Source organism: Cupressus sempervirens, chromosome 7, assembly GCF_028749045.1.
Source record: "Cupressus sempervirens isolate cs-2001-9-10 chromosome 7, ASM2874904v1, whole genome shotgun sequence".
Lineage (NCBI taxonomy): Eukaryota > Viridiplantae > Streptophyta > Pinopsida > Cupressales > Cupressaceae > Cupressus > Cupressus sempervirens.
In genome coordinates, this window is record NC_143124.1 from 5,059,351 (window position 1) to 5,080,074 (window position 20,724).

The following is a 20,724-nucleotide window of genomic DNA, read 5'->3' on the forward strand; positions in this document are numbered from 1 at the left end:
TAAAATAAATTGGTCATAGGTCAAGAAAAAAGAAGAAGAATTAACAAGTAAGGGGATTAAAGCCAGAGTAAGGAAATTTGGATTGAAATTTTAAAAATTTAAGGCTTAAAGAAAAATAAAATTATATCCACACGTAATCGTATACTTTATTAATTTAGTTATTTGTTTTTAATCTAAATTAAAACAAATTACAGAGTAGCAAAAGAAAAAACTAAAGATTTTATGAATGTAGAGAAGGAATCTATGCTTTCACAAGGCAAAAATATCATCACCAATAGGTTTTTGTTATGATAGTTTAAAGCATGGTTTGCAAACTCAAGTACTCCCTGAGTTGTTGAGTACTCTATTTTTTCCGTTGCGCGAGTACTCTCAAGTTTAACTCTAGCGTTTTTATAGAACAAAAAACTAAGGGTAAAAATGTCCATGCAAGTAAAATGTTGGTTAAAGTGTGTTTTTCACAACATGTTTTTGCTACAAAACCATGCATTTTCTCTTTCAAGATAACAATATTTAATTTAACACATTTTGTAATTGACTTTTACAAAAAAAAATATGTTTCTTTTGAGAATTTAATATTTAGTCATTTCTAATTTGCCGAGATTTTGCCAAGCTTTTGTTTAGTTTTCTCTGGGTTTTTGCTGAGCTGAAAATTTTAGGCTTATTGAGTACCCTCCAACTCCGAGTTTGCAAACTATGGTTTAAAGTAAAAAAAATAAGTTATACTAACCATGCATTTGATCTTCCAAACTGAAAGCCTTGACCAAGTTTTGCTCATCCAACTTCTTTTAGAAGCCCTAAAAATCCACAAAAGAGTGAAGGATTAAATGGAGAGGGTAGCACTCGGAATATGTATAGAATCAACATAAGGAAGAGGAATAATTTTGTGATTACAATGGTCAATCTTACCAGAGCACATATAATGGAATTATCACAATTGTATCCTCCATTGATTAAAACTCAATCCTATCCAAACTCCATACTCTAAATGTCCAATTCTTGTGTATATAAACCTCAATGCAAGCAGTAAAATCCTTGAAAATTCATCAAAGTTCTAATGGTCACTGAATTGTTTAAGTATAGATACAAGAGACAATGATTAAATAACAGTCAAAATAATGCTTTTACATCTAAATGACTAGTACTGGTAATTTGTTGATTAAAGGATATCCTCTTATCTTAGAAAACAATGATACAAATATTGTGCAAAAAAATGAAAGATACAAAACATTCAAAGATCATTAGAAGCAAGATCAAAGGACCAAAGAATGTAGTGTTCAAGAAATCATACATTGTAGTGCACTCCTTCAAGAATTAATATTTAGTGTCAGCACCCATTCAGCTGTATATTTCTGTGAAGTTGCAAATTTGTTACACACATTCAGAAACAAATCTGCACATTTTTGTATTCAAATCTACATCTTAGAATGCAACTCAATTCAGATTCACTTTTTAAACAATATTAAAACACCTATACAAAAATTATATGGAAATTTTCTACCACCTATGCATGCCAACAAATTGTGCCAGTAACAATAGTGAATAGCCAGTCATGTGCTTACCCTATTTACAAATGCTGTCAAAATTGCATTGATAAAGATTTGTTGAACTTTTATAATTGAAAACCACAAGCTCGGTTCAATCAGGTATACTAATATTGCCTACTCCAATTGCCCTATGAACTTTTTCATATTACTTACTTTAATATATCATGTGGGTTAAAGTATGTTAATAGAAAAATAATTAACTTGATATTAATCATAAATTTCAGACAATTTCAATCTTCTAAATGATATGGTCAATTAAATCTACAAATATAAATATTTTTCAGCTCCTGTTTAGGGCATGTGATTCCATAAGTATGCATTTTGAAGTGTACCATTTCCCAATTAATATTAAAAATAAACTACAAAAGAGGGTTGATTTAAGCAACTTATATCAATAACCTTATAATCTGTTTTTAAAAACTCTAGAAATACCTCACAAAAATAGGTCAGTACTTCACTAAACTTATTGTCAAATACAGACTTTACCAAAAGAGTGATAGTTCATCATAATGATAATACATATTTCTAAATAGCTTAAGAAATTGATCAAGTTGCTCATCTTTGTGAGCAACTCGATCAGTTGCTTAAACTATTTAGAAATATGTATAATGATAATATATATTTTTAAATAGTTTAACCAATAGATCGAGTTGCTCATAAAGATGAGCAAATCGATCAATAGTTTAAACTATTTAAAAATTTATATTATCATTATATAAATTTTTAAATAGTTTAAACAACTGATCGATTTGCTCATCTTTATGAGCAACTCAATCAGTTGCTTAAACTATATAGAAATATGTATTATCATTATAATGAATTGTCATGCTCTATAAAATTTGTATTTGACAATAAGTCTAGTGGAGTACTGAAATATTTTTGTGAGATATTTTTAAAGTTTGTTTTAATAGTTTATAAGGTTATTGACATAACTTGCTCAAAATAACCTTATTTTGCAATTTATTTTTAATATTAATTGGAAAATGTTACACTTCAAAAAGACACACTTATGAAATCTCACGCCCCAAAATAGAGATGAAAAATATTTATATTTATAGATAAAATTGACCATAGTATTTAAAATATTTAAATTTTTTGAAATTTACGATTAAATATCAAGTTCGTTATTTCATATTAACATACCTTAACTCACATGATACATTGGAGTATGCAATATGTAAAAATTTATGAGGCAATTAGATTAACTAATATTAGCATACTTGATTGAACTGATGATCGATGATTTCACAATCAATATGATCTTGTACATCTTGATGAAGTAGACGCTTCCAACTGCCTTGAAAAACGTGTGACCCTTGTGCATTAAAAGTATCTCTATTTGAATTTTCATGTGAATCTGGGTTACTTGCCAATGGTGAATGCGGAAAAGCTTTTAGCATTCTCTTTTTGAAGGAAATAGATGCATTTTTAACATTCCAAAAGAATGGATGTTTCTAAATTTCATTTATCTGCATCCTAAAATAGAAAAATTAACATAATAAATTACTTAATAGATATCTATTCGAATAAGATTCTATAATAAATTTATTAAAAATTGTCATGATGAACAAAAAGTTAATTTAGGTCACATGCTTCCACAAGACGACATATGACCGAAATATCATACTTGTCTTTATTTGTGTTCTTCCCAATTAAGACTACTTTTGCGAAAGGCATGCTCTCCCCCAGCCAAACAATAAAAAATCAAAAATCCCAAACTGAAAACATTCATTTTAGTGATTTATTAATTTTCCTCGTACTTTTCTACCCATCCATATGTTGCTCAACCTATCATAAAATTACATTTTTTAAATATATCTAGTTGCAAAAAGAGGGGTAAAAAGTTATTAAGACAGAAAGGAATACAACAAGGAGAGCTCAACAAGGAGCTTGATCCTGAGCAACAAGATCATCAAATTCTTGCTAAACAATCAGCAGCTCTATTCCATTCATGAGGAATATATGTGAACCTAATGAACTGAAAAGAGGTAGATAAGAGAATAATCTGCTTAACAACAATGGCCAGTTGCCAACTGACATCCTCAAGATCCTATGAAGAAAGCATGTTCACCACCACCTGGGAATCAGACTCACAGATAATCTTACTCCATCCCCGCAAGCAACACTGTTCCACAGCATATAAAATAGCCTGAGCTTCCATGAGATTGTTAGTATAATCACCCTTATGAACTGAGAAGAAAAATTTAACATCCCCAGAACTACAACGAGCCACTCCGCCAATACCAGCCGGACCAGGATTCCCACGGGAAGAACCATCAGTGTTAATTTTCAGAACTCCACAGGGAGGAGGAGTCCAGTGCCCATCCCGGTTAACCCGACCCTTCCTCTGATGGTGAAGCTGCCTGGACATAGAAGGAAACCTATGAGCTGCAGCCCCATCCTACAGCCCCATCCTGAAGAGAATGTGATATTTTCCACCAAAGATGCAAAACACCAAGCCGAACATCTTGGAATATGCGACGATTCCTCTCCAACCAGATATGCCAAAGCATGAAAGATGGGCCAGCAATCCAAGCAGCATGGAGAAAACAAGACTTGGAGGGAGCAGTACCCAAGCGGGCCCAGAACTCAAGCAAAGAAGAAGCATGCCGACAAGAGCAACCCCAAGTGCGCCACCAAAGGTGCCATATCTGAGTAGAATAGGAGCAATGGAAGAACAGATGGGAGAAAGACTCTTCTCCATTACCACACAAAACACAATAAGAGGGGCCCTGAAATCCACGTTTACAAAGATTATCCCAGGTAAGACAACGGTTGTGAGCCTCTAGCCACATGAAAAAATTGCACTTGGTGTTTATCAATAGTACTAATAATATTGAATATATTAAACAATTCAATCTAATTATAATAATCATTTATAACTAACTCCAAATAGTTAACATAAAACTAGTTGAAATATGTACATTTTGAATTTAAAAACATTTAAAATATATTTTAGTAGCATCTACAACAAATTTTCAACTCAAAATATGTCACATACACCAAATTGACACAACCTACATTATTAAATCCTACAAACATTTACTAGAACCACTATTGTCTTTCACTAGAAACATCCTATATCGATATTATTGATTCACTCAAAGCTACAATACTTTAAGATTGATAAAAAATTATAAATAGCCTAAGTTTTCTTTTCTTTTATTATTAATTAATAATGTAACTTGAGTGGAATAGGTAAGAAATACTTAAAAAATCAAATATGAGTTGACCCTAGGTTTACAAGTCTTCATTTTGCAACTCAAAAAAATAAATAAATAAATACATTGAAAGCTAAGAGTGAAAGAAGCAACAGTGAAAGATAAGATTGACAATCTGAAATCAACTTCAATTGCTACACATTGAAACTAAATAATAATACTCACCACCATACGTTAAGACAAACTACCCCCTTCATTATGTCATCTTCATAGGGTTCTTGTGGTGCTGAAATTCTTGAAACCTCCATTAAACAAGAAGCAACTATTAGTTTTATCTCACCATCTGAATGTTTCAGCCACTTGTATTAATTCAGTGTAGCTACTATAGGTACAAAAGCAAGCTTCAACAAGTCATGTGGTGACTTTTGTACAATGGTCAAAACACCCTTCCAATTGAATTAAAGTGATGAGAGTATTTTCTCTTGTTTGTAAATACCAACCTAACTAGCTACCTGTCTCATTAAGCACTTTAGGTTTAAAATATTACTTGTTGCCATTTAAAATCTCTGAATCTTTTGAGTCTGCTAGATTCACTCCTCTTCCAATAATCTATTAAAATAGTTTAAGATTTTTCTAAATATGAAAACCTGAAAGAATCACAAAGAAATGTCATTGATGTCAAAGGGCTTCACTAGCAAGAATAAAATTATTAGCATAACCACCATCAATGTCAAAGGTATGAATATGAACTTCCAAGAAGTCATATCCAGAAGATTCTTGTATGAATGAAGGAACTATGATGAATAGTTTAGAGGTGGCATACCATTGATTAAGAGTTGACTACAAATATGTAGAGGAGATTAGACTAAATCAAGATGTGATTGCTTTCTTGCTAGGCCAAACTTTTAAGTGAATGGATATTTAGATGCAAACTGTGATATCATTACTCATTAAGCAATGATCAAGGAGGAGCAAGAGTTAATAGACAAAGAAGATTGGATTCCTCAGATTAGAAGAATGCTTATGAAAACTATTACTAATAAATATACGAAATTAGATAAGATGTGTGATATTACACAATATTCCATGAAAGCAAAATCAAGATGTGATTATGATCTTTTGAAGGCACAAACCTCAATGTGTATATGAGGGCAATATATAGACTGCATGTCAATAATTCTTCAAGTCGCGTATAGTATGAAGGTGCATATCAACGACAATGGAATAAATATTATGAGTATGCCCAACACTGAACAGAGAGATTTAAGTCTGAGCAAGGATATATAATGACAATATAATCTTTTATTGGAACATGTTGGACAGAGCAAAGATCCTGGATACCTGGTGGTATTTATAATACATGTCTACAGACAGAGTAAGACTAATGCACATGAATTTGAGTTGAATGTTTTTGATATTTATATACAAAAGTTGCAAGCATAATCTACATACAGTGATTAAAACAAGCAGCAAACAAAAATCCTAATTGAAACGTCAAAGATATAACTAAAAATAAGAATTCATATTTTAAAGCTTAAATGCTGTAATACATATTATATAGAGCAGACACAATTCAATACAAAGATGCCGACAGCAACATGATCGATAGATATCAACTAAATGATGTGGTTGGCAGAGTTATTCATGGAACAATTAAAAATGACAAAATTAAATTGTTACATATTATATATGTATTGGACGGTAAAATCAAAGGGCTCGATATTGCCCAGAATTAGGACACGAATCGTTAAATAATAAAAATATGACTATAGCAATATGACTGCAAACTACAAACATGTCTTTATCCGTTGAGAGTATAGCCAAGATTTCTTGAGGAATTTTATCCTAACTTTAATATAAGCAAAGGATTTACATCATCAACAATCACCAAACAAGTACTTGGAAGAGGGCAATGTAAGCATCGCCAGATCATAGGTGGAATCAAATCAATACTGTCAATTCACACATGGTCACCATATTGAGAGAAAATGAGTGGGCAATATATGAATGTGTTGAAATATTTAATGCAGTAGGTCGGTTGTCCCTAGAGCCAAACACCCACCTACCACTCTGACGTCCTGCACAACAGTCAAAAACATTGAATCAATGAGGGGGAAAACTTTTTTGGCAAGAGACAAAAGGAATGAATCTGATTCATTCGATCAATTGGAGTAGTAGGAGAGAGAGCAAAGCAGAGAAGTGCAAGAGCACAAAGCAAAGAAGGAAATCGATCAGCAGATCAAGTCAGAGTTCAGAAGACACAAGGGTTTCAGTTTTGTATTTGCCATTACACGTGTTGGATCTTTTATCATTCTGTAAGTTTTTATCGATTCGACCTGTGAAGCAGTGATTGCTCCAGGCATTGTTGTATGCAGCCATTACAGCTGTAAGTTTTAAGTTTTAAGCTTTATCAATTTGAAGATTTTAGAGTTTTCTAGTTGAAGCCGAATGCTCCCAGATTTTGTAATAGTTTTATCTTATTTGAATAGCAAGAAAGCAAGCATACTAAACTATGTTGTTCCCTTCTTCTTTTCATCATTGCATGATATTTTGTATTTGAGAAGTTCATAGTTGAAATCTTCATCCTTCGGCTCTCTGCATTTTAGTGGCAGTTTGTTATACTGCCCACTCAGTCTTAGTCTCTAATTGGGTTGTATCTCTATTGTTACTGCCGAGCTCACTCGACATCCTCTATTGCCGAGCACCACCTTGCAACAATGACCGAGCTCACTCGACAACTTCACTATCAAGTTCACTCCGCATACACTGTGTTGATTTGCCCTTAGTGTCGAGTCACTTGGCCCCTTCTTGTGTTGAGCTTACTCAACACGGTTTTCCTGTCACTCGGCACCCTCTTGTGCCGAGCAAGTTTGTCACTCGGCATTGGTTCTTGCCGAGTGAAATTTTTGAAGTTGTGATGTATTTCTCACATGGTATCAGAGCTTTGAAGCCCCACATCCACAGTGAGTTAGGGCATTTGTTTTCTGGGTTATTTGACATGGCAAGAGATGCAAGAAAGATATGACAGCAGCCACCATCCTTTAATGGACAGAATTATGATACATAAGCAAAGAAGATGAAAACCATAATGGTTTCTAATGACTTGTGGGAGTTTGTGATCAACGCATTTAATGATGTTACAGTCCCAACATTGTATGCTACCCTCTCAAATCCACAATAGACTCAGTTGAAAGAGTCAAGGAAAAAGGACACTAAGGCATTAAGTCTTATTGAGGTAACAATAACAGACACAGTTTTTCCTAAAATTGTAGCGGCAAATTATGCAAAGTATGAGATATCCTTGAGACGAACTTCAAGGGGATTGATAAGGTTAGAGTAGTGAAGCTATAGATGATCAAAAGAGAGTTTGAGAACCTTCAGATGAGGGACAATGAACCTATTGCAAAGTTCAACTCACAAATCTCCACTTTGATAAACTAGCTCAAATCAAATGGAAAAGATTATGATCAACAGAGGACTGTAGAGAAGATATTGAGGATTTTACCTCAAAAATATGACAACCTTGTGATGACCATTGAGGAAGCAAAGGACCTCACCACATTGACCATGGATGAGTTGATGGGAACTCTTCAAACCCATGAGCACCGGATCAATAGATCAGCAACAACTTCCCAAAAGCAGTCTTTCAAGGCTCAAGAGAATTCAAGAGACAAGGGGAGAGGAAGAAATGGCTCTGGTAGAGGCTCAAGAAGTAGAGGTCATGGAAGAAATGGTCAAAGGAATGCTGGTGCAGAAATCTCAAGACGAACAAGTAACCAAGAGGGAGCAAGCACCTCTCAAAACAGCTCTAGAGGAGGTAAAAAGAATTACAACTCAAATAAGAGCAATGTTGAATGCTACTACTGTCACAAGTATGGGCATTATGTAAGTGAATGCTGGAAGAAGCAGGTTGATTAGTCAAAGAAGAACACTAATGTGGCTGATGTGAATATGAAGAAGGAAGCCCTAAGGTATGGTATGTAATAACCCCAATAGGTTATAACTCCTTCCAACACCAAAAAATCTTTATACGTCAGTTGTTTGACGTTTCGTCAAACACTTTGCAAGCAAGGGTCATCTGACTGATATAACTTTTCAGATTGTTGCAGTGATTCTTGTTTGGATTTGCCTCAAAGAGAATGCTTACAAAAGATTCCAAATTCAATGACCTACCATAAATATGCAACTAATTTTGGCAATAGTGAATACATATATGAGTTCTAATCATGGAAATGACCACCTACAGCCAACTGGTATTTTAACAAACAGTTGGTATGCAACTAACTGGCTGATAAGAAATGATATATTAATGCTCAAAGACTACTATTAATGACCAACAATTGTATCTCCTTGATTGAGAATGAGTATCCAATATAATATTCATACTAAGTTAGCCAAGACTCCTGGCATTTACAAAGATATCAAAATATGTTGATTGCGGGTAAGTAATATGCACCTACAGCTGCCAATGAAAACTAATGCAAAACTAAATATCTAACTTCAATACTCCCCTACAGCAGTACACTAATCACATGCATGATTAAATATAACTAAAGCCATGGATTGCTGATACCATTGTGAGAAATGCAACAATGAATGATGTGTCTATTAATGAATGATAGGTCTGATATAAAATGACAATTACAACAGCACCCTATAGTGAAAGGCAACTATGAAAAATACACATCACACCTGGTATATGAAGTTGCCTTAAAAAATAGATGAATTGCAATACCACTGAACAAAAAATAACCTCCTCAAGTGCCCAAGTCGTGCCTCTCTAGCTGCTGCCCTTGTTGCTTGCTTTTTTTTCCAAAATTTGCTTTTTTCGTTTTGCTTTTTCCGCCTGCTTTTCCGGGTCTGCTTTTTCGGCCTGCTTTTTTCCGAACTGCTTTTTCCGCTTACTTTTTCGGGTCTGCTTTTTCAGCCTACTTTTTTCCGGACTGCTTTTTCCGCTTGCTTTTTCAGGTCTTCTTTTTCGGCCTGCTTAAAAACCTCTTGAAATGCTGAAATGCTGAAAATGGCTTTAGGCCCAATGATGCCCTAGCTGAAGTGACTGAAGTATCACCTCCAAATGTGCAACCCTTCAGAAGATATTTCACTTCCTCGGTTATGTTAATCCAAGGGAGTTTTCGTTCCCAAAGATCACCTCCAAATGTGCAACCCTTCAGAAGATATTTCACTTCCTCCGCTATGCTAATCCAGGGGAGTTTTCGTTCTCAAAGATCAATTGACTATCTGAAACCACTTGGCTCCACAATAGACTATGTGATTGAATCACAATTTGATGTCAAGAGAGAAGTAAACAACTGAATGATTAGAATGAAGCCCCGGGGTGCCTATTTATTCTTTTCTCTCCACTTTCTCCAGAAGCTTCTAGAACATTATTTTATTTTATCTATTAAGTGACTTTATAAAATATTTTATAATTCAAGTCACTTTATTAAATTAATTAAATATAAAGTTACCTTTTAATATTTATTTATTTGATAACTTTATAAATAATTAACTTAATACCACTTATTTATTTAATTAAAATAATTAATTAGTCATCCTCATAAAATATTCATTATTTTGGACAACCTAATTAATTAAATTAATTAAATCAAATTGCCTCCAAAAATGGGGACATGACATGGTACCTAGACAGCAGTTGTAGCAACCACATGAGTGGTAAAGAAAGTTTATTTTCTTTCATTGATAAGACTTTTAAGTCTGAAATTAAGATGGGAAATAATAAAACCATTCCCATAGTCGGCAAAGGATCTATTATTGTCCACACCAAGCAAGGTGAGAAGAACAAAATACAGAATGTGTATTTTGACCCCGATATGAAGCACAATTTGATTAGTGTTGGACACCTCATTCAAAATAGTTACAAGGTGTTGATGGTAAATGACGAGTGTGTCATTCATGAAAAGGATGGGAGTAATAGATTACTTGCAGCAATCCAAATGACAAAAACGTTGAAGATAGAGATATGTTTCTCTTCTTAAGTCAGTGTTGCACCTCCTAAGCATGCATGTACAACAATATATCAGCAATCAGCTCTTAGGAGCGTGATTAAGACCCCTCCAAGCTTTGGCATCTTAGTTATGGACATCTTGGCTTTGCTGGTTTAAATTTGTTGTCCAAGAAAAGAATGGTAGATGGTTTGCCATGCATAGTAGATTCTTATGACAAGTGTGAGGCTTGCATTTTGGGTAAGCAACATAGGCTTCCCTTTAATTCTGAAAATTCTACAAGGGCTAGAGCACCATTAGAATTGGTACATTCTAATTTGGCAGGCCCTATGATTTTAGTCATAGGACATGGGGTGTATTTCTTGAAGAACAAATTTGAAGCATTTGATAAATTTGTTGAATTTAAAGCCTTGGCTAAAAAAGAATGTAGACACTATGTAAAGGTCCTTAGATCAGATAGAGGAGGGGAGTATACCTCCAATATGTTTATAAAATTTTGCAGGCAGAATGGCATCAAGAAAGAGCTGATAGCCAATTATACTCCGCAAAAAAATGGAGTGGCTAAGAGAAAAAACAAGACCATAATTAAAATGGCTAGAAGCATGATGAAAGCAAAAGGGCTCCCAACTAAATATTGGGGAGAAGCTATAGCAACAACAGTATACTTGATCAACAGGTGTCCTACAAAATCAGTTCATGATAAAATTCCTCTTGGTCAAGGAATAGATGGACAGTTGAATACTTAAGAGTGTTTGGATGTGTAGCATATGCACATGTGCCTAACAAACAAAGGCAAAAGATGGATTACAAAGGTGTGAAGTGCATCTTCACAGGGTACAACTCAAAATCAAAGGCTTATAGATTGTATGATCCAATTGACGAAAAGATCATCATTTCAAGAGATGTAGAATTTCTTGAAAATTAGTCATAGGATGGCTCAGTAGATGAATCCTCAAGCACTTCAAGTAAAGTGCCTACTATTGAAGAGGAAGAAGATGACATTGGTGATCAACACGAAGATGGAGCAGCAAAAAGGCAAGTGTCTCTTAACATGCCAAGCAACAGCTCCAAGCACTTCAAGACAGCCATGAGCTAGTATGCAAAATAGTAGCAGCAACAATATTGAATGTTCAGATCCCACTCTCGCCTCCCTATTGCCAAGAAAGACTAAGAGTTTAAGGGAGATATACCAAGATGAAAGGTATAAGGAAGATTATGATGAGAGTGTAAATTTTGCATTATTTTCTCATAGTAATCCAATTTATTTTGAGGAAGCTGTGAATGAAAAGAAATGGTGTAATGTCATGGATGAGGAAATAGATGTTATTGAAAGAAATGAGACATAGGAGTTTACTACTTTGCCTCCCAAAAAACAAGTGATTAGAGTGAAATGGGTTTATGTAATGTCTCCTTTTTAGCATTCATAGCATGATGTTGTCGTTAGCCTATTTTCCCATGGTCCCGTAGGCTAACCAGGACATTAAAGGGGCTTAGAGGCCATTTGGCCTAGATAATTTCAGTTGCAGGTCTTTCTGAGGGGTTTTGAGGCAACTTTGGGCATACTTACTATTTATAGTAAGTCATCTTGGGCATGGGTGGACATCCAGTGGCAGCGGTATGTCGATGGTAATTGTTTAAAATCGGCAAGAAGACTTGTTTATCATTGATAAGATTTGTTTTGCATTGATAAAGCTATTTTATAAAGTTAAATTTAAATATTTAACTTTATTAATGCATAGACTATAGTTTGTGAGAAATATTTAAATTAAAAGAGTCCCCTTTATTTTATAACACATTGGAGACATAAGTTACATAAAAGGAGTTATGTTTTATCCCACATTGAAAAAACGAAGGATGGAGCTCTTGTGAGAACACTATAAAAGAAATGGAAGAGCTTCTTTTAAGCATGGTTGGAAATATCAAAGAAATTGGAGAATTTTCTGGAGGTTATGTCTCAATAGTTTGAAGGACGAAATCCCTTCAAGCTGAAAATCTTGACGCCATTGAAAGATATGGTCTTGAGATTCAACAGGGTAGCAATCCGAAAAAGCAGAAACAAAAAAAGCAGTCCGAAAAAGAGGAACCGAAAAAGCAAGCGGAAAAAGCGAAATCGAAAAAGCAAGCGAAAAAAGCGGAATCGAAAAAGCAAGCGAAAAAAGCGGAACAGTAAAAGCAGGCCGAAAAAGCAGTTCGAAAAAGTAAAGCAAAAGGGGCAGCATTGAAGGAAAATTATTACAGCCATCTAAAACCAAGTTCCTTTGTTAGTATTGTTTTTTTTAGGGTATTATAAGTTTCAACTGTAAGTGTGCATTATACCAGCATTGTCATTTTGCAATCCATGTAAATGCCAAAGTCTTGGCCATATTTCATGAGCATTGTACTAGAAATTTGATTGCAATCAAAAAGATAATAGTTGCTGGTGTCATTTAAGTAATTCAATCTCATTATTTATCAGCTAGATAGTTTGCATACCAATTGTTTGCAAAAATGCTAGTTGGCTGTAGGTGTTCTTTTCTCATGCTTAGATCATAATATATGCACTTAATATTGTCAAAATTAGGAGCACACTCATGTTAGATCATTGTGTAGTCCATTTTGAGTCTTTTAGCACAAGTTTCTCATTGATGCAAATTGAAAAAAATCATTTGAAGCTAATTGAAATACTATATCAGTCATACGTCCCTTGCATGTGAATTGTTTGATGAAATTCCTTGAGCTTTCATCAGCATTTTTTGAGGGCAGATTTGAGGAGGGTCATTACAGTGGTATCAAAGCTTGCTTGCAAAGTGTTTGACGAAATGTCAAACAACTAAAGTATAAAGATTTTTGGTGTTTGAAGAAGTTATAACCTATTGGGGTTATTACAGTTTATAAGACCAAGTGCAATGTTGAAGAAAAAATAGATAGGCATAAGGCACGTTTAGTAGTCAAGGGTTACAAGCAGTAGTATGACAGAGATTATGATGAGACATATGCCTGGGTGCAAGAATGGAAACCATGCATGTTGTCATAGCAATTGTAGCCCAACACAAAAGGAAGGTATATCAAATGGATGTGAAGTCCACCTTGTTGAACGGTATATTGAAATAAGAGGTTTATGTGGAGCAGCCACTTGGTTATGAAGTAGCAAGTGATGAACATAAAGTGTATAGATAGAAGAGATCTCTATATGGGCTCAAGCAAGCTCCACGAGAATGGTACAGTAGGATTGACTCATATTTGATGAGCAATGGCTTTAGCAAAAGTGATGGTGAGCCCACTCTATACATCAAGGCAACAAGTGGAAATGTGTTGATTGTTGTCTTGTATGTAGATGACTTAATCTTCACTAAAAATAATAATTTCCTAATTGGTGAGTTTAAAGAGGCCATGAAGAATGAATTTGAAAGGATAGACCTAGGTCTCTTGAAGTATTTTCTAGGCATAGAAGTAAAACAAATACATGATGGTATCTTCATCTCTCAAGAAAAATATGCAAGGTAGATTTTGGAGAGATTCAAATTGAAGACCAATAAGGCAACCCCAACACCAACAGCAATAGGTCTAAAGTTGAGCAAGGAAGATTGCAGAAAAAGTGTGAATCTAACACTATACAAGAGTATGGTTGGAAATTTTGTGTATTTGACTACAACTCGGCCAAACATGATGCATACAGTAAGTTTGATTTTCAAATTTATGGAAACACCAAAGGATTCCCATTAGCAAGCGATAAAGAGGATCCTAAGGTATGTGAATGGTACCAAGGGATTTGAAATCTTGTATATTACATAAAATGATTTTAAGTTGGTTGGTTACACAGATAGTGATTAGGCTAGAAGTTTAGATAATAGGAAGAGCACTTTCGGATATCTGTTCCATATGGGATTGGATGCAATTTCATGGGCATCCAAGAAGCAACCTATTGTTTCTCAATCTACAGTAGAGACTCAATACATAGCAACGAATGCAGCAACATGTCAAGCTATTTTCTTAAGAAGGATCTTGACAAATTTGAATGAAAGGCAAGAGGATGGTACCACAATCTTTTATGATAACATCTCCTCAATTTCTTTGTACAAGAATCCAGTCTTCCATGGAGAAGTAAGCATATAAAGATCAAATATCACTTCATCAAGAGTTGGTGGAGGATGGGGATATCAAGATGGAATTTTGCAGGTCTGAGCAATAGGTAGCAAACATATTTACTAAGTCTTTAAGCATTGGAACTTTTGTGCACCTAAGAGAGAGTCTTGGTGTAGTTGATTTGGATTAGTAGTGATCCTTGTTTTGTTTGGTTCAAGACAAAGGGGGAGCGTTGAAATATTTAATGGAGTAGGTGAGTTGCTCCTGGAGCCAAATGTCCACCTACCACCCTGACGGCCTACACAATAGTCAAAAACATTGAGTGCATGATAGGTGAGTTCAAATTCGAAATGAGGGGGAAAACATTTTTGGCAAGAGACAAAAGGAATGAATCTGATTCATTTGATCAGTTAGAGTAGCAAAGAGCAGAGCAGAGAAGTGCAAGAGCACAAAGCAAAGAAGGAAATCGATCAACAAATCAAGTCAGAGTTGAGAAGACAAAAAGGTTTCAATTTCTTGTTTGTAGTTGCACATGTTGGATCTTTTGTCATTCTGTAAGTTTTTATTGATTTTGTAATAGTTTTTATCTTATTTGAAGAGCAAGCAAGCAAGCATACTAAACTGTGTTGTTCCCTTCTTCTATTCATCATTGCATGATATTTTTTATTTGAGAAGTTCATAGTTGAAATCTTCATCCTTCGGCTCTTTGCATTTTAATGGTAGTTTGTTATACTGCCCACTCGGTCTAGTCTTTGACTGGGTTGTATCTCTATTGTTACTGTCGAACTCACTCGGCATCCTCTATTGTTGAGCATCACCTTGCAACAGTGAGCATCACCTTGCAACAGTGACCGAGCTCACTCGGCATCTTCACTACTGTTAGTGAACAAATTGTCCTTCAAGAGAATATGTGGAAATCCGACCCTAAATGCCCAAGTGAGAGGACAAACTAGCACCAACAGTTGGATAGGTTATCATGGATTGATAACCTTCCTCTGAATTTTTATCGAGTACAGCTCCCCGTGCGAGATTCACGATGAATTAAATGTGGGTGCTTTTACCAGAAAGCACGAAAGGATATCTAACATCTACCTGTAAACACAGAGTAGACGCGAAACCTAAGAACTAAAAAAAAAGGAGACAGAATAAAACAGATTACACAAAGTTAACCTGTTGTATACTGCATCATGTAACAAGGATATCTTCTTGAGATAATTAAAATCAGAGCCTTGTAAGATATTAAGAAATGACAACATAATAAAGGAATAATGACATCAGACTATAATTTCCAGGGAAAACTGAAAATGACTCAAAGTTCGAATTCAGTGGAAGGAAAAACACATTACAGTCAAAGTTAAATGTATTTCACCTCCAGCCTCCCTTCCCTGACTGTAAAGATCACAAAGTTTCTTTCACACATTACAATCCAACCATCATTTAAACCAAACCGAAATTCTTCTAACATATTATATCAAACATCAAAAAGACTGTAACCCTCTCTCAGCTACAAAGTTCTGAAAAAGAGACAGAAAATAAAGCCCATGCTCTGCTTCTCTCTATCCCCCAAGAAGATGAAACTATTCTGTCAAAATTTCCTTCTTCCTTGCCTGAAGCCCAAAGTCTGCAGTTTTGGAAGTTGGAAGAATCCCCCTTGCTAACAGCACACAGTCTGTAGCTGCTGGAAGAAAAAGTGGAACCCCCGTCTTGTTTAATGCTTTCATCATTTATAGAATTTGGTGACCGACTGTTCAGTTTCTATAACTGATTCTTGGGAGAAAAACTTCTCCCTTTAACATACCTCTTTCTCTATTCTGAATCGAGGCCTGGGGCCTATGGAAATATATCCTGGCACAATATATAATATATTCATATTCTCAAATATGAATATGTAATATATTTATTTCCTATTAATCCTCAAGAAACCTTTTAGGGTGAAATTCTTTTAATAGGAGACACCTGTCATCGATGGTTATTTTGTCAAACAAGTTAGGATCTTCAAGAACGTCCAGCACATTTTCCTCACCGTGAAAGCCCATATCTTCAGATGTTAATTCTGCATTAACATTCATCGATGATGGTTTTATGCTGTAAGGGGGAACCCGTGGCTTCTAATACTAGTGTGTGCGCTCCTTAGCATATGTAGCATGGCAAAGTTGTTATTACCATCACGACTTCGAGCCTTTGCTTTCAATTATTTAAGACCCCATTTACTATTTTTCGCCACCAACACCCGATCATCATATGGCAACCATCATAGATACATGCACATTGCATATATTATTTTAATTCGGCATGGGGCATAACAGAGATATAGTGAACTTTGGGACTCGAGTATGAATGGTTTCAAATGAAAATAATGTATGCTTTGAATCATTCCTTTTGATCATTCACCACGTTCTTTCATGGCCAACGAAATTTTACTGAATCGTAATGTATCCTTGTGGAGGCTCGAGCATTCTGCCGAATACCTGATGAGCGTTCTTTATATGAGCTTCTTGATCATACTTGCACTCCCCCATTTTCTGACTGACTGGCACGAGGTCACCAAATTCAGATGCATCCATTTTAATGAGATTCCTGTTTCATAGCTTTGAGCTTTTGGAAAGCATGCCTTTATTTATGCTGATATTTGGTATCTTTCTTTGCACATATTCCTCACCTATTATGACACCCCGTGCAGGCCTTTCTGTAAGCGCAAGGGAAACTTCTTTCATTATATTCAAAGATTCAATGTGGTTCCATCCTTGATACATAATCAATTGAAATTATTGATTATTATCATGAGTTTTCATGTGTCGGGTGTCATTGTCAAATATCACTGTGCAAGCTTCAAAATCATGAGATGTAATTGTAGTATCGGTGTTCTACTTCATTACTCTGTGGTTCAGTTATCCATCATGGACGGAGGCTAGAACTTGGTAATACGTAATTGCAATTACACTGGTATGACTAGCAGCATATGTAGGTGTATCAACCCGACTCCTTCAAATCCGAATTGACACATTTTGAACCCATGCTCATGGCAAAGATAATGTCTCTCATCAAGACATTTGCAACATTTTTATGGGCCCGGGTGATAAGTCAGCCTTGCTTGGGTCTTTCAGATTACTTGTAAGATGATGAACTCCAAATCTTGTAAAACATCATATTTTGAAACTTCGAACCTACAAACCTTCAAAGAATAATCCACACTCTGAAAACAATACTCTGAATACATTTGTATAGAACCACTGATTTATTGAACCTTTTAAACTGTTGATCTCAACATGCATTATGAACTGAGTGTGAATCTGGGTATTGGACTGAACGTGGATTTTGAATTTTGCATCAGTGTTTCCATTCTTGAACCTCTTGAACTAAGTCTTTGAATTCGTGAATTGGCAAACTGCATCTCTGAACTTACACTACTAATAACTATTCTCCAGACATGTCTGTTATGTCAATTTAAACCAACAAGTCCAGCAAACTGAACTATTCGAACCACTTTGAACCATCGAACCAGTTTGAACTACTGAAACACTTCGAACCACTGCATCTAAACTTCATCTTAATCTGCATTATGAACTGTAGAACTACTTTGAACTACTTCGAACTTCAGTTCGAAGTGGTTCAAAGAGGTTCAACCTCTGAAACTGAAAGTTTAAAAACTGAGACCACCTTGGGTACTAACAACTACCAAGTTCACTCGGCATACACTGTGCCAAGTTGCCCATAGTGCCAAGTCACTCGGCTCCTTCTTGTGTTGAGCTTACTCAGCACCATCTTCTAGTCACTCGACACCCTCTTGTGCTGAGCAAGTCTGTCACTCGGCATTTGTTCTTGCCGAGCGAAATTTTTGAAGTTGTGATTTATTTTTCACAGAATCATTAGGCTGGAAGAAATTGTTCTGAAGTATTAAAGATTAAAAATCACCGTGGAATGGAGTCAACCCATGCCATATCATCTTTAATATGCCATCATGTGTGTATGGTGATATTGTCGTATGTGTAAACATTAAAGAGAAAGCCACCCAATAATTACCTTATCATAATTTTAATTTTAATACGTATTATTTGGTTAAAGGAGATAGAATTTTTCAGTTTGAAAAGTCACATCTTTTAGTTGAAAAAACTATAAGTAAAGAAACATCTCAAAAAGAGTAGTTGTGTGAAGAATATGAAGTGAGAAAGAGTGTGGCTGCAGAAAAGTGTGTATTCAATATAAATAGGAAGATTGCTAATGAAAAGAGTCAATGTGAATTTGATGCAGCTGTGAAGAAAGTAGAAGAAAGAATGTGTGAGATATGATATAAGGGAGAAGAAGTCAGCAGATTTATTTAAAAGTGTGCGTGTGCAAGTCAAGGAATACATATATATAAAGAAAGTGAAAGTGCGAAAAGAAAAATATTGTCTAATTCTAAAGTTAGAGAAGGAAATAAATTGCATCCATCATCAGGTTAAATAAGCAAATATATAAAGGTGGAATAAGCAAATATATAAAGGTGGAATTTCAGATTTTTCATCAGCAGTGGGAGTAGAAGCTTCCAGTAAATTGGAACCTGGAAACTGTGGGACTCGGACCTTCCTTCTCATATAAATTGACTTTCAAAGAAGTCCTTAAGCATATGATAAGGATTATCTGAAGTCAATAATGCCAAGACTACTTACACATCACCCAAATTAGTTCACCGATCAGTGAACCATATTGCAGAGTTAATATATACAGCGGTGCTCTGATTGAGAGTCGAATGTGGGAACCTAAGAGTTAACGAGAGACTTAAAAGATTGACTACCATAACAAACAATTAAATCAATGTGTGATTCAGAAGTTCTGATTGTCCAACAGATATGTGAATATGTTTAGCATCGGTGGCAAGTTCAAATATTTGAATATTTGATGGCAAACATAGATAAGTTTCAATATAAAAGTAGAGGTCGCGTCCAAGACTGGAAACAGTCACAATGGACACAAGAATTCTCGTCTAGACAATTATTAAAAAGATTAGGGCATTCAACAAACTACAGATAACATCTCGATGTGTGCAAGAAAGTTGAAAGTAACATGTAGTGAAGCATGTCTCTATAGAGACAAAGATTGAACAAAAAATAAGAAACAATGAGGAGTAATAATGGCAACGACAATCATTTGTTGATTATATGTGCAAAGCTTTGCTGGTGAATATCAAGCGTAAGTCAACAACACCATGCATTGCAGCAGAGAATGGTTATCGTCGAATCAACGAGGGTCTTCAAAGACTCAAAATTCAATACTATTAGTGACTCTAAAATGCTATAGCAGCAACTACAGTGGGTAACGTTCAAGAGGTTTTATAGATAATTCGATTGACACAATAAACAGTATCATGGTGATTTTGCTATTGTTGAGAAACATGTGTCTCAACCTTGTAATCTTTTTCTTGGAAAATTTCAGAATTAGTTTGTGGGAGTTTTCCACTTGTTTATGCATTGGAAAGTGGTTAGTGAGTTGTTAAATGAGTCTTGTCCTTAGTAGAATATAGGTAGGCTATTTTTAGAGCCTTGATGACTCGTTTTGTGACTTTTATGGGGGTCTACACTAAGAGATAAAATTGTGGACGGGATTACTATTTTAACTTGGTTGTTTTTTCCATATTGGAAATGTAAATGTCAAAAATGGGTAACATGTGGCATGGTAGTTTTGCCCATGGTTTTGTAAAACCATAAGTGGTTTCCAAGTTGTAAAATCACTATAAAAGGAGGGCTTGGGGAGGTGTTTGTGTAATTGAGTTTAGTTTGCAAGACTGGTGTTAGAAGGAGTCTCTCCAAGTTCGAGTTGTGATGATGCACTCCTGTAAGAACTTGCATTGCAAGTGTATTGTAATCATCTTGGTTTGATAATATATTGTGCGAGTTTTGGAGGGTGGGGTTTTTCTCCCGGAAGGGTTTCCCCACGGTAATCACTGTGTTGTGTGTTCTTTGTTATTTTGATTATGTTATTATGCATTTCTTGAGATCTTTGCAATAGTTACGCTGATTT

At 35.1% G+C, this 20,724-nt stretch overlaps 1 protein-coding gene across 1 annotated transcript in view; it reads right to left on the reverse strand.

The window, feature by feature from the left end:
* LOC149545127 (uncharacterized) overlaps positions 1 to 20,724 on the reverse strand; it is a 162,094-nt gene that overhangs the window by 64,896 nt on the left and 76,474 nt on the right. The window contains exons 5-7 of the mRNA XM_089790526.1: positions 1,289 to 1,349; positions 907 to 1,031; positions 728 to 794 (exon numbers count right to left, since the gene is read on the reverse strand). The gene's annotated coding sequence lies outside the window, so the exon portion shown is untranslated. The remainder of the gene's footprint in view (positions 1 to 727; positions 795 to 906; positions 1,032 to 1,288; positions 1,350 to 20,724) is intronic.